We start from the raw sequence: 13,299 nt of genomic DNA, 5'->3' as shown, positions 1-13,299 counted from the left end.
CTATCCTGTTTTCAATGACTATAAATCTGAATCCTAATTAGGATGTGAGAAATAAAAGGCACAGGCTTTGATTATTTATGTTGTTACTTATCTGGAACCATTAAAGGTGTCAATTTATTTCAGGATTAACGCCAATAAAATAAAAGATCTAGTTTTTCTACTCAGTCTTGAGAGACTACAGAGAATTAAATAGTACAGAAGAAAACGGTGTACTATTCTGTTTTGAAATAAATGTGCACTACAAGTTTTTTTTTCAATAAAACCAAACAAAAACAAATCCGGAGATTACTTTCTGATCCTTTGTTAGTTAGCTTCCAGTTCTGGGACAAGTGCTGTTGACCTCCCCTGGTAATCTGTGTAGGTTCTTCCAAAATAGCTCTCCATCATTTTTATAGCAGTTGCCACTAGTATACACAAACAGTATTCTATTAAATAAATAACATTTAAGTGTATTTAAACAGTTATAGGCAGTTGAGCCAGCTAGATATTAAAGTAGCTCATAAAGACAGTTATTTTGTAATTACAGAATTATATAAACCTGATATAGTATCTGCTCCCAACTGAAAATTGCTATGAGGCATTTTTTACGATAATCCAGTTAAAATCTTACAGGAGCAAATCCATTTTACAAAAGTTTAATTATATCAGTTGAACATGTATTGTGTGTCCAATAAGGGTCAGAAATTTATACCATATCTGTATAAAGTACTTACTTAATCCAGTTACCATATATAGCTATAGATCAAATACCATGTCACCATTCATGTATTATGTGCAACACATGATATATATTACATATCTAAAGTCCACTGTAAAATACCAAGGTTTCCATAGAATCATAGAATGGTTACAGCACAGAAGGAGGCCATTCAGCCTGTCGAGCCCATGCCAGCTCTCTGCAAGAGCACTTCAGCTAGTTCCACTCCCCGGCCTTTTCCTGTACGCCTGCAATTTTTTTTCCTTCAGGTACTTATCCAGTTCCCCTTTGAAAGCCATGATTGAATCTGCCTCCACCACCCTTTCAGGCAGTGCATTCCAGATCATAACCACCCGCTGCGTAAAAAAGTTTTTCCTCATGTCGCCTTTGGTTCATTTGCCAATCACCTTAAACCTGTGTCCTCGACCCTTCCGCCAATGGGAACAGTTTCTCTCTATCTACTCTGTCCAGACCCCTCATGATTTTGAACACCTCTATCAAATCTCCTCTCAATCTTCTCTGCTCTAAGGAGAACAACCCCAGCTTCTCCAGTCTATCCACGTAACTGAAGTCACTCATCCCTGGAAGCATTCTTGTCAATCTTTTCTGCACCCTCTCTAAGGCCTTCACATCCTTCCTAAAGTGTAGTACCCAGATTGGACACAATGGTGGGAATTTTCTGGGGTGGTAGCAGGCGAGATCGGTGGTGGGTCCGGTGGATGTGCCTTTCCCACAGGGCTGTCTGTCTTCGTGGAGCTGACCCAACTGGCAATGGCAGGCGATCCAATTTAAACAATTATTACCTTGTTGTCAGCTCCTTAAGAGTGATTTTAAACTTATCTTTTTCATTTCACTGGATTCCCACAGGGAGCACTCTCCTTGGGAACCATGTCTGTAAATCAGAGGTGGGAGTTGAGTGGCCATTGCTCCAGCTAATTAGTTCACAGGATGAAATGTACTATAAAAGCTCCCACCTGACAGGATGACGTTGAGTGTGGCTGATCACTTTCCTCATGCAGAAGCTGTTTTTCTGCATTTGCAATATAGATTGAGCTTTCTGCAGGCTGCAAGTCTTTCAAGCAAAGTCTCCATCTATTGTCACCTCACTGGAAGAACCTCTCTCGCCATTGACAGATCGCTTCTGTCATCTCTATTTCACCTGCCATCTATTCCATCAGCATGTGTACCGTTTATACTGTCTCACCTTGGTCCTTATAATCTGACCACGATCAGCCCCAACACCAGCAGCACCAACAACAACACCACCAACCTTCTCCTCAACGCCCTGATGCTGCACAGGGCAGAGCACATCAGCACAGGGCTGCACCATGCTGGCGGCAATACTCCCAACACAGGGTATACAGACAGAAGATGAGCTTCCTCAACATGACTGAACAGCAGTGCCAAAGGAGGCTCAGGCTATCGCGTCAAGTCGTCGCAGACATTTACACATTGCTGGAGCAAGACCTACAGCCCAGAGGAGCAGGTGGACACCCCTTACCTATTGCTGTCAATGTTCCATTGCCCTCAACTTCTTTGCCTCAGACATTTGCGGCATCTCGCAGTCGGCCACCCACAGATGCATCACACAGGTCAATGATGTTCTGTTTGACAAGTCAGCCAATTATATCAACTTTGCCACTGATGAAGCCAATGTTACTGAGCACGCTCAGCTTTGCCACTCTGGCTGGCTTCCCACGAGTGTAGAGCATCATCAACTGCACACATGTGGCAGTCAGGGCAACCCATCATCACCCAGGAGTCTTTGTCAACTGCAAGGGCTTCCTCTCCCTCAATGTGCAACTCGTCTGCAACCATAGGAAGATCATTGTTCTGGACCGATGGACTATTTTATGTGCAGATAGCACCCTCTGGTGGTGGTTATGTGTTAGCAGTGTGTTTGTATGAAGCAGAGGTCATTTGACCTTTGTTCCTTTCTTCCTGTGTGAGGTCATTTGACCTTCGTTCCTTTCTTCCTGTACACAGGAAGTAGAATCCCAGGAAGTAGAATCCCAGGAAGTAGAATTCCAGGAAGAACCTGGCAGTAATGGAGGATTCCATAAGGGATTCACAATCCAATGTAATCTGATTTCATATGTTAGGCCAAGCGCAATATCTGTGAGTATCTTTGTTTGTTAGCATAATAGCAACGTTGTCAGAGTAGTATTTTGACAATAATATGTTTATAAAAGGATAATATTTGATAGTTACAGAAGTGATTCCAAATGTTAGTTAGTTATACAATTAATCTATTCTACTGTTGTAAATAGGTTATATCTTATGTAATATCAAATGTATAGTACTCAGTTTATGTACAAAACATACTTTATCTTTGTTTACAGTTTCACAAATTTGTTCAAGAAAAGGCTTCAAACAGCAAACGGCTTCACGAAGAATTATTTTGAATAAGTGTTTAATTTGCTGGATAACTAGATAGGAGCACGTCTAGTGCGGCCAGTACAGTGAAAAGATATCAGTGAAAAGATATCAGTGAAAAGATAGCAATACAGCTAGCTGTGAAGAGCGGAGCAGGAGGAACCCAGAGTAAGCCTTAACCTCGTAGAGCACATCTACCTCACATCAACATGTCAGAAGATAATAACGAAAATGCTTTGCAGCGAGGAGAAGACCTTAAACAGGCAGATGAAACTGTAGAAAGTGACAATCGGTCTATAAGCACCGGTTACGTCAGATCGCAAGCTGGTTCACGGTCATCAGGTGGTTCTAGAATAAGCGTGACTATCGCCAGAGCACGGGCTAAGCTAGTGGCAGCTCATAAAAGAGCTGCGCATGCGAACAGTGAAATAGAAATAAAGGTAAGACAGGCCCGTCTCCAAGCTGAACCACAAGCTGAACAGGCCCGATTCCAAGCTGAACAGGCCCGATTCCAAGCAGAACAGGCCCGTCACCAAGTTGAACGCCAAGCTGAACAGGCCCGTCTCCAAGCCACATTAGACGCTCTGCAGCAACAAAAAGAGATAGTTGCTGCATTAGCCGAGACACAAGTATTCGAGGCAATTTTGGAGGGAGCTGATCCCGAGACAGCTTACAAACCATTAATTCCCGTATTGTGGCAGAGTCCACGACAGCGCACCATAGATTACGTGAGCGACCATGCCGACATACAGTTTACAGGAGAAAGGGATGAAGGCCCGCACATCTCTACAGATGCAAGCACTTCGTATAACATGCCACAAGTTGCCAATCAAGGTCAAAGCAGACGGCATGCCTCAAGCCGCAGAGTCTCCCCCAGCAGAACGGAAGACACGGTGCAGAGGAATAGGACGCCGAATAGAGAAAGTCAGAGGCAAATCCCCTCTCGGTTCCTTGAGACCACCAACAGAGCCCCTAGCCAAGGCAACCCTGGCACAGGTCCCAGCACCTATGACCTTGCCAAATACCTTGCACGCACCCAGCTGGTGACTTCGGGGTTAATTAAGTTTGATGACAGGCCGGAGAATTATCGGGCTTGAAAGTCCTGCTTCCACGATGCCATATCGAGCTTAGACCTGTCGGCAGGAGAAGAGCTCGGCCTCCTTATCAAATGGCTCGGCCCAGAGTCCGCCGGACAGGCCTGCAGGATAAAAGCGGCCAATGTGGGACAGCTGCCAGAGGGGTTGAAGAAGGCTTGGGCGAGGCTGGAAGAAAGCTATGGCTCGCCCGAAGCCATTGAAAGGGCTCTCTTTGACAGGTTGGAGAACTTTCCGAGGTTGACGAGTAAGGAACCCCAGAAGCTCCGCGACCTTGGAGATCTGCTGTCGGAGCTCGAAGCCGCAAAGCAGGACGGCTACCTACCCGGTCTATCATACTTAGACACTTCCGGAGGGGTAAGTCCCATCATTGAGAAGCTTCCATTTAACCTGCAGGAGAAGTGGATAACGTTTGGATCAAAGTTCAAGCTAAAGCACAACGTGGCGTTCCCACCATTCTCTGCGTTCGTTAAATTCATCCGTAAAGAAGTCAAAGCCAGGAACGACCCCAGCTTCAACTTCTTCTCCTTCCACCCAGCACTTGCCAGAAGAGACAAGTTCGACAGACATGGAAAGACACCAATATCTGTCCACAAAATGCAAGTGTCCTCAACTGAGCACACAAAGATTCAGAAGAAACCTGAGGATATGAGCAAACAATGCCCTATCCACAACAAGCCCCGTCCTTTAAAGAAGTGCAGAGGCTTCAGGGAGATGTCTCTGGAAGATCGGAAACAGTATCTTAAAGAGAACTCTATATGTTTCAAGCGCTGCTCGTCCACGAGCCATCTCGCCAAGAACTGCAAGGTAGATGCAAAATGCACTGAATGTGAAAGTGATCGGCACATTTCAGCACTGCACCCAGGCCCAGCTCCTTGGAAGTCAGAGATGCCTCCTCCCGCTTCAGAGCATGGCGGGGAGAGAGAGGGAGCTGCTGGTCCGGAGATTACATCCAGGTGCACGGAGGTGCGTGGAGAAGGAGTGAGCGCAAGAGCATGCTCCAAGATATGCCTCGTTAACGTGTACCCTGCAGGATGTTGTCAGGAATCTGCTAAGATGTATGCCATACTAGATGAACAAAGCAATCGTTCTCTAGCAAGATCCGAGTTCTTCAACATCTTCAAGGTCAAAGGAAGTCCGTCGCCTTACACGCTGAAGACGTGTGCTGGACTTTCAGAGACAGCCGGCAGGAGGGCCCGCGGTTACGTTGTTGAGTCAGCCGACGAGAAGACTAGTCTCGCCCTTCCTACACTCATCGAATGTAATCAAGTCCCCGACAACCGTTCTGAGAAACCCACTCCGAATGCAGCTCGTCATCACCGTCACCTGAGACGCATTGCAGATGAGATCCCACCTCTTGATCCAGATGCAAGCATACTTCTGTTGCTGGGAAGAGACATCCTGAGGGTACATAAGATAAGGAAACAGATCAACGGTCCACATGACGCCCCTTTCCCCCAAAGGCTAGACCTTGGCTGGGTCGTTGTTGGAGACGTGTGCCTCAAGGGTGCTCACAAGCCATCTCAGGTGAGCACACTCAAGACTTCCATCTTGGAGAATGGTCGTCCAAGCTACCTTACCCCATGCAGTAGTCAGATCTGAGTGACAGAGAAGTTCAGTCATATGGCCCAGCCTCAGAACCCCCCAGCGCTGATCTCCGCAGACAGCACACAGATGATGCTCACTGGAGAGAACCCGGGTCAGTCAGTCTTCTGTCGCACCGCCAACGACCACAAACTTGCTCCATCGATCGACGACATGAGGTTCCTCCAGATTATGGACAATGAGGTCTCTCGTGACAGCTCTAACAGCTGAGTTGCACCCTTACCCTTCCGGAACCCCAGATGACAGCTGCTGAACAACAGGGGGTATGCCTATAATCGTCTTAACTCACTCCATCGCACACCAGAGAAGAAGCCAGAGATGAAAGCACACTTCCTAGAATTTGTCAAGAAAATGCTTGTCAACGATCATGCAGAGATAGCTCCTCCACTCCAGGAAGGCCAAGAGTGTTGGTACCTCCCTTCCTTCGGAGGCTATCACCCCAAAAATCCGGAACAGATCCGTGTGGTGTTTGACTCCAGTGCACCATTTCAGGGAGTCTCTCTCAAGGACGTATTCCTCACAGGGCCCGATCTTAACAACAGCCTCTTGGGAGTGCTCATGAGATTCAGGAAAGAGCACATCGCCATCACTGCCGATATCCAGCACATGTTTCATTGCTTTGTGGTGAGAGAAGACCACAGAGACTTCCTCCGCTTCCTGTGGTATTGGGACAATGACCCCATAGAGACATTGTGGACTACAGAATGCATGTCCATGTCTTTGGGAATAGCCCATCCCCTGCTGTCGCCATATACGGACTAAGGAGGGCTGCCAAGGAAGAAGACGACGACTTTGGCAGTGATGTGAGAGGGTTCATCGAATGAGCGTTCTATGTCGACGACGCACCGAAGTCATTCCCGACCGAAGCAGAGGCCATCAGTACCCTCGGACAAGCCCAGGAACTACTTGCACTATCCAACCTCAGGCTGCATAAGATAGCCTCTAACAGACCAGCAGTGATGGAGGCATTCCCCCCTGAAGATTGTGCTAAGGATGTCAAGGACCGAAACCTCTTCACTGATGACCTCCTCCTACAGCGTAGCCTAGGGGTGTCGTGGAACATAGCAACAGACACGTTCACGTTCCAAGTCTTAGATGTCAAGAAACCCTTCACACGTAGAGGAGTGCTCTCTACAGTCAACAGCCTATACGACCCTCTCGGCTTCTTAGCCTCTGTCACCATACAAGGCAGGCTGCTCCTCAGGGAACTCTCCACATGCGCTGAAGAGTGGGATTCACCTCTCCCTGAAGAGATGGAAGCAGAGTGGGACAGATGGAGAGACTCACTCCAAGACTTACAGGAGATCCGAATACCTCGCTGCTATTCGTCTTTCTCTCCCTTAAATGCCCAATTCAAAGAGCTTTGCATCTTTGCAGACGCATCCGCTAAGGCCATTACAAGTGTGGCTTATCTGAAGGCCACCACTCAAGAAGGACAAAGCAAAATTGGCTTCGTCTTTGATAGAGGCAAGTTGGCGCCCAGCCAGACCTCACCATACCCAGATTGGAACTGCGCGTAGCAGAACACAACCTCCCCCCTCACAGCAGTCTACGGAAGCTGCATCCTATCGTCGACACCGACGGACTGTCTCTGAGGTGGTTCTTCTTTTGTCGCCAGAGGACTCCAGTGACAAGTAGAGTTCAGACTATGTGGAGTCGTTAACGACCCCAGACGGGGAGTGTTCTGGACCGATGGACTATTTTATGTGCAGATAGCACCCTCTGGTGGTGGTTATGTGTTAGCAGTGTGTTTGTATGAAGCAGAGGTCATTAGACCTTTGTTCCTTTCTTCCTGTGTGAGGTCATTTGACCTTCGTTCCTTTCTTCCTGTGTAACCCAGGAAGTAGAATCCCAGGAAGTAGAATCCCAGGAAGTAGAATTCCAGGAAGAACCTGGCAGTAATGGAGGATTCCATAAGGGATTCACAATCCAATGTAATCTGATTTCATATGTTAGGCCAAGCGCAATATCTGTGAGTATCTTTGTTTGTTAGCATAATAGCAACGTTGTCAGAGTAGTATTTTGACAATAATATGTTTATAAAAGGTTAATATTTGATAATTACAGAAGTGAGTCTAAATGTTAGTTAGTTATACAATTAATCTATTCTACTGTTGTATATAGGTTATATCTTATGTAATATCGACTGTATAGTACTCAGTTTATGTACAAAACATACTTTATCTTTGTTTACAGTTTCACAAATTTGTTCAAGTAAAGGCTTCAAACAGCAAACTGCTTCACAAAGAATTATTTTGAATAAGTGTTTAACTTGCTGGATAACTAGATAGGAGGAAGTCTAGCGCGGCCAGTACAATCATCATGCATGATTGTGCCAAATTCCCTGGTAGATGTCATGACTCTTTTGTCCTACACCAGTCCACCCTCCCTCAGCTGTTCACAGCTCATAACAGACTTTCCAGCTGGCTGCTTGGAGACAGGGGCTATCCATTGAAGACGTCGCTCATGACACCCTTGGGAAGGCCAAGTACTGAGGCTGAGGATAGCAGGCAATAGGCATGCTCAAAATGCGCTTCAGATGCCTTGACAGATCTGGAGGAGCCCTTCAGTACACAGCAGAACCATTGTGGTTTGCTGCACCCTGCACAACATAGCGCAGCAGCGGGGATTAATGCTGCATGAGGAGCAAAGCACAGAGCGCACAGCTTCTTCTTCTTCTTCAGAGGGGGAGGATCAGGAAGAGCATCAGGTGGAAGACAAAGAGGAGGAAGAGCTGGAGGAACCAGCGTAGTAGAAGGCACCAGCACGTGAGCACATTGCGCCCGTGAGGCCAGGGGTGGCCTCATCATGGCCAGATTTACTTAACTTTATGTAGTGCACCCATATGGTTGCACATGCCTTGCCAGATTGGCAACACCCCACAGCCAGACCATAAAGTATCACTACGATGACCAATCCATTCCTTTCACAGTCACCACCATTGCTGCAGGTAAAGTTAGGTCTGACCCATCAGTCCAACTAACTAAGCCACTTCCTAGTGTGCACAAAAATTTGTCCAAGACCAGAAAGTTTTGAAAATAAATACATTTTTGGTAAAGATTAATTAACGGAAACTTCACAATAACATTGAACAAAACACCCAAGTGATTACCCTTGTGAATCTACTTGTGTGTCATCTTTCTCTTACACATGCTTCCTTGTGGTGCTAACCCTATAGCTTCAGCAGAGGTAGAGGCAGCCTCCTCACTTCCCTGCTACACCTCCTTAGAAACTTTTGGCGGTCATCCTCTGGGTTTTGGAAACTCAGCTCCTCCTGCGAAGGTGCAGGGGCAGACTCGGCCATCACTGTCCGGGAAAACATCTGGGGCTCTGACTGACGGGTTGGGAAGGGGGGAGAAGTGTGAATGCTTGGAGAGGAGCTCGCACTTCCATGTCCCCTCTCACCGTCATCCCTCTCATGGGCCATCAGCACTTCCCTGCTAGCAAGGAGCTGGAGAGCATCTTGCTGCACATCAGTGGGGCGATGAGGACCCACGTCTACACTGACATGTCTTCTAGAGAGGAGGTCTATGAGCCTCTGGGATCTATTCCCCATAAATAGCCATCTATCCTCCATAGATACCCATCTATCCTCCATAGATACCCATCTATTCTCCATAAATAACCATCTATCCTCCATAGATATCCATCTATTTTCCATAAATAACCATCTATCCTCCATAGATAGCCATCTATTCTGCATTGACACCATGTGTTCCTGCAACTGGCACATTAGCTGCTCCATGTAGGTGGCCATCCTATCCATGGAGGAACTTACAGTCACCATTACCTGCGACATGGTGGTGCTCATGTTGGAGAAGGACTCCTCCATTCTCTAAATAGTGGCAATCATTGCGCTCGCAAAACCTGTCAGAGACTCCTGCACTTGTTCCAGGATCCCCCTCTTTCTGGATGACCCCCAAGGCTCAGTGTCTGCATGCAGCTGAGCAGAGCTAGGAGACTCCTGCGCCCTCTGGCAAGGACTCTCCACTGCTGTGCCTGTCTCCATCATCTGTTATTGCTCACTTGTGATTTGTGAGACACCAGGTGACAAAACTACACTGTAGTGGTTGTGAGGGACCCACTAAGGTGTGCATATCTGTGCTGGTGCTGGGTGGGCTTATATCAGGTGATGCTGTGCCCTCAGAGGCTTGAGGCTCCTCTGAGAAGTCATCTTGCTCTTCCTCCTGGACAGTGTGGGGAGGGGGGGAGCCGGGGCTCTTGATGGACCTGTGAGAGAGTAAAGAGATGAGTTAGATATGTCATATGTACATTGGGCACAGGTAACATTATGCACATAATTATCATTCAGTGGCTGCTTGCATCAGCCCCCATATGAATGACTGATGTGTGCCATGTAGGTGTATGAAAAGTAATTCTTTCACCAGGTTGCTGAGATGTCCCCCTCTCTCCGTCTCCCACTTTCGGGTGCTCAGACACTCCCAATGGCTCCAACGCAGCCTCCTCTGCAGTGGTCAGGGTTGCAAGTGATGGAAGTTCTCCACCAGTTCTCTCCCTCTTATGGTGGGCTGTCTTTTCCTGCAAGGAGGGAAAGAAGAGAAGGTTGAGTGAGAGTGATGGAATGAGTGTAAGGAACGGATGGGTTACTTGTGTAGAAGGTGACTATGATGCAGTGGAGTGGCAATTCCAAGTGGCCTCCATTAAACTAATGAAGGGGGCATGATGGGAGGATTCTGGAAAGAGTATATTTAAAGCAGCAAAACAATATCTAGGCTCTAGAGCAGAGCAGAGCTTTGGGTAAAAATAAGCCGTGTGGGTCAGGAAGGGACAGAGAGAGTAAGAAAGATAATAATAGGGCATTAGTGACTAGGGTGACATCAGGGAAAAATAGAAAAAAGTCAAAGCTAAAGACATTACTTCTGACTGCGCGAAGCATTCGCAACAAAACAGATGAATTAATAGCGCAGATAGAAATGAACAGGTTTGATCTAATAGCCATTACAGAGACGTGGTTGAAAAGTGACCAAGGTTGGGAAATAAATATTCCAGGATACTTAATTTTTAGAAGAGATAGGCAAAATGGAAAAGGAGGAGGGGTAGCCCTGATAATAAAGGATGGGATAAAGACAGTAGAGACAATGATAAATTGACCCTTAGTGTTAGGGGGATTAAAATATGTGGAGTTACGGGGATAGGGTGGGATATGTGTTGGTGTAGGGGTTACGGGGATCGGGTGGGATATGTGTCAGTGCAGGCTCGATGGGCCGAAATGGCCTCTATCTGCACTGTGGGGTTTCTGTGGTTTCTGTGAAAGGGGGAAAAATTGAGTCGCGTTCCCTATGGGGCACTAACTTCACCGGGACTCCACTTTGAGTGCCCCGGAACAATTAGCACCCCCATAGCTGAAATTGAGTGGTAGTGCCCCAAGAGAGAAACGGAGCACTACTGGAAGCGTCCCGCCTCCCTCTTGGGGCGCTGCGAGGGAATATCGCGGCGCTACGTGCCGCGGTATTGCAGGCCTTCCCCCCCTTCTTAAACCCTCTTAGGGCACTAATGGAAGGCGCAAAGCAACCAAATTTTACCCCAAAGGATCTTAGCTCATAATATCAAGAAGTAGAATCAGTTTGGGTGTAGCTACGAAACAGCAAGAGGCAGAAACCATTGGTGGGAGTGGTTTATAGGCCCCCAAACAGTAGTTGTAATGAAGGGCAGAGTATAAATCAGGAAATTAGAGGCGCATGTAACAAGAGTAATACAGTAATCATAGGGGACTTTAATCTACATATAGACTGGGCAAACCAAATTTGCAGTAATAGTTTGGGGGATAAGTTCATGGAATGTATACAAGATAGTTTTCTAGATCAGTATTTTGAAGAAACAATGAATGAGCAGGTTATTTTAGATCTAGTATTGTGCAATAAGAAAGGGTCAATTAATAACCCTGCAGTAAAGGGGTGTTTAGGGAAGAGTGACCATAATATAATAGAATTTTATATTGAGTTTGAAAGTGAATTAGTTAAGTCCAAAACTCGGGTCTTAAATCTAACCAAAGCAAACTACCTAGGTATGAGGGGCGAGTTGGCTAAGGTAGATTGAAAAACTACATTAAAAGATATGATGGTAGACAAGCAATGGCTAGTATTTAAATAATTAATACATAATTTACAACACATACACATTGCTTTAAGGCACAAAACCCTCACAGGAAAGTTGTCCAGCCGTGGCTAACAAGAGAGTTAAAGATAGTATTAGATCAAAGGAAGAGGCTTATAATGTTGTCAAAAAGAGTAGTAAGCCTGAGGATTGGGAGCATTTTAGAATTCAGCAAAGGGGGAACCAAGAATTTGATAAGGAAAGAGAAAAAAGAATATGAGAGTAAATTAGCAAGAGACATAAAAACAGATTGTAAATGTTTCTATAGGTATGTAAATAGGAACGGATTAGTGAAAGTAAACATGGGCCCATTAAAGGCAGAGACAGGAGAAATTATAAGGGCGATAAGGAAATGGCAGAGACATTAAGTAAATACTTTGGGCTCGAATTTCATTGGGCCATTGAGGTGGGATTAGAGGCGTGTGGGGGGTTAAAATCGCAAAATCGGGGGGCACAAAACCATCCCGCCCCCAACCCGCCTCCATGCCTGTTTCATAGGAGGCGGGTACCCGACCTGTGCTAGGAGCCGCCTCCCCAAGGTGGGAAGGGGATTAGTGTAATGTATGTACCTTTAAGGGGGGAACTACTTTTTACAGCTCATGTATACTGTAGTACCGGCAGTGACCACATCTGTATATAGCCCCGAGTAGTAATCCGTACAGATCAGTTGCACTCTGAGCCACGTTGAGGAAACACCTATTTTACCGTTCTCCGCAGTCTGTGTCTTTTTATACATGGACGTAACATTGGCGACGAGGCAGATTTGAACCTACCTGCAACTGTGCATCACCTCCCGAGGATTCGTTCCTGGAGATCAGTGGATTGGAGGTCAAGGCCAGAGACTCGGGCGTCGACCACGGGCAACCGCCCAATCATCCAGCAGAGACTCGAGAATTGTGGGGGAGGCTGTCGAGAGCCAGGCTTGGCTTTCCAGTCGAGGTGGTCCAGCGAAGGGGCTGGCAACAGGTAGTGCGCAGACCCTTCCTGGACAGCGGCGGGCTAGAGCCTGACCGAGCGGCACAGCAAAGGGCCGAGCAGCGTCGACAGGAGAGAGAGAGGGCAGAGCGCACAGGGTGCAGCCGGTGTTCAGGGGCCGAGCAGCGTCGGAGAGGGAGATGCGCAGAAACCCGCGAGGCGCCGCCATTGCCACAAGAACCGCCGGGAGCGGTGTCAGCAGCAGCGGGGGAGGAAGGAAAGTGCGGGAGACGCCATTTTATGCCATTGGGAGATGCCATTTTAAACCACACCCAAAATGCCAAAGAGTGGCAGTATCACCGCATTTGACAATGAAGTCGAAGATTGGACTACATATGTTGAACGAATAGAGGTGTACTGCAAGGCAAATGAGGTGTCAGATGACAAGAAAGCATCGGTATTGCTAAATTTAATGGGTGCAAAGACGTATGGTTTATT

Source organism: Somniosus microcephalus, chromosome 15, assembly GCF_052327205.1.
Source record: "Somniosus microcephalus isolate GS21.2 chromosome 15, FLI_Smic_1.0, whole genome shotgun sequence".
NCBI classification, from domain to species: domain Eukaryota; kingdom Metazoa; phylum Chordata; class Chondrichthyes; order Squaliformes; family Somniosidae; genus Somniosus; species Somniosus microcephalus.
The sequence above is the reverse complement of the archived record's forward strand: the minus strand, read 5'-3'. Positions refer to the sequence as shown.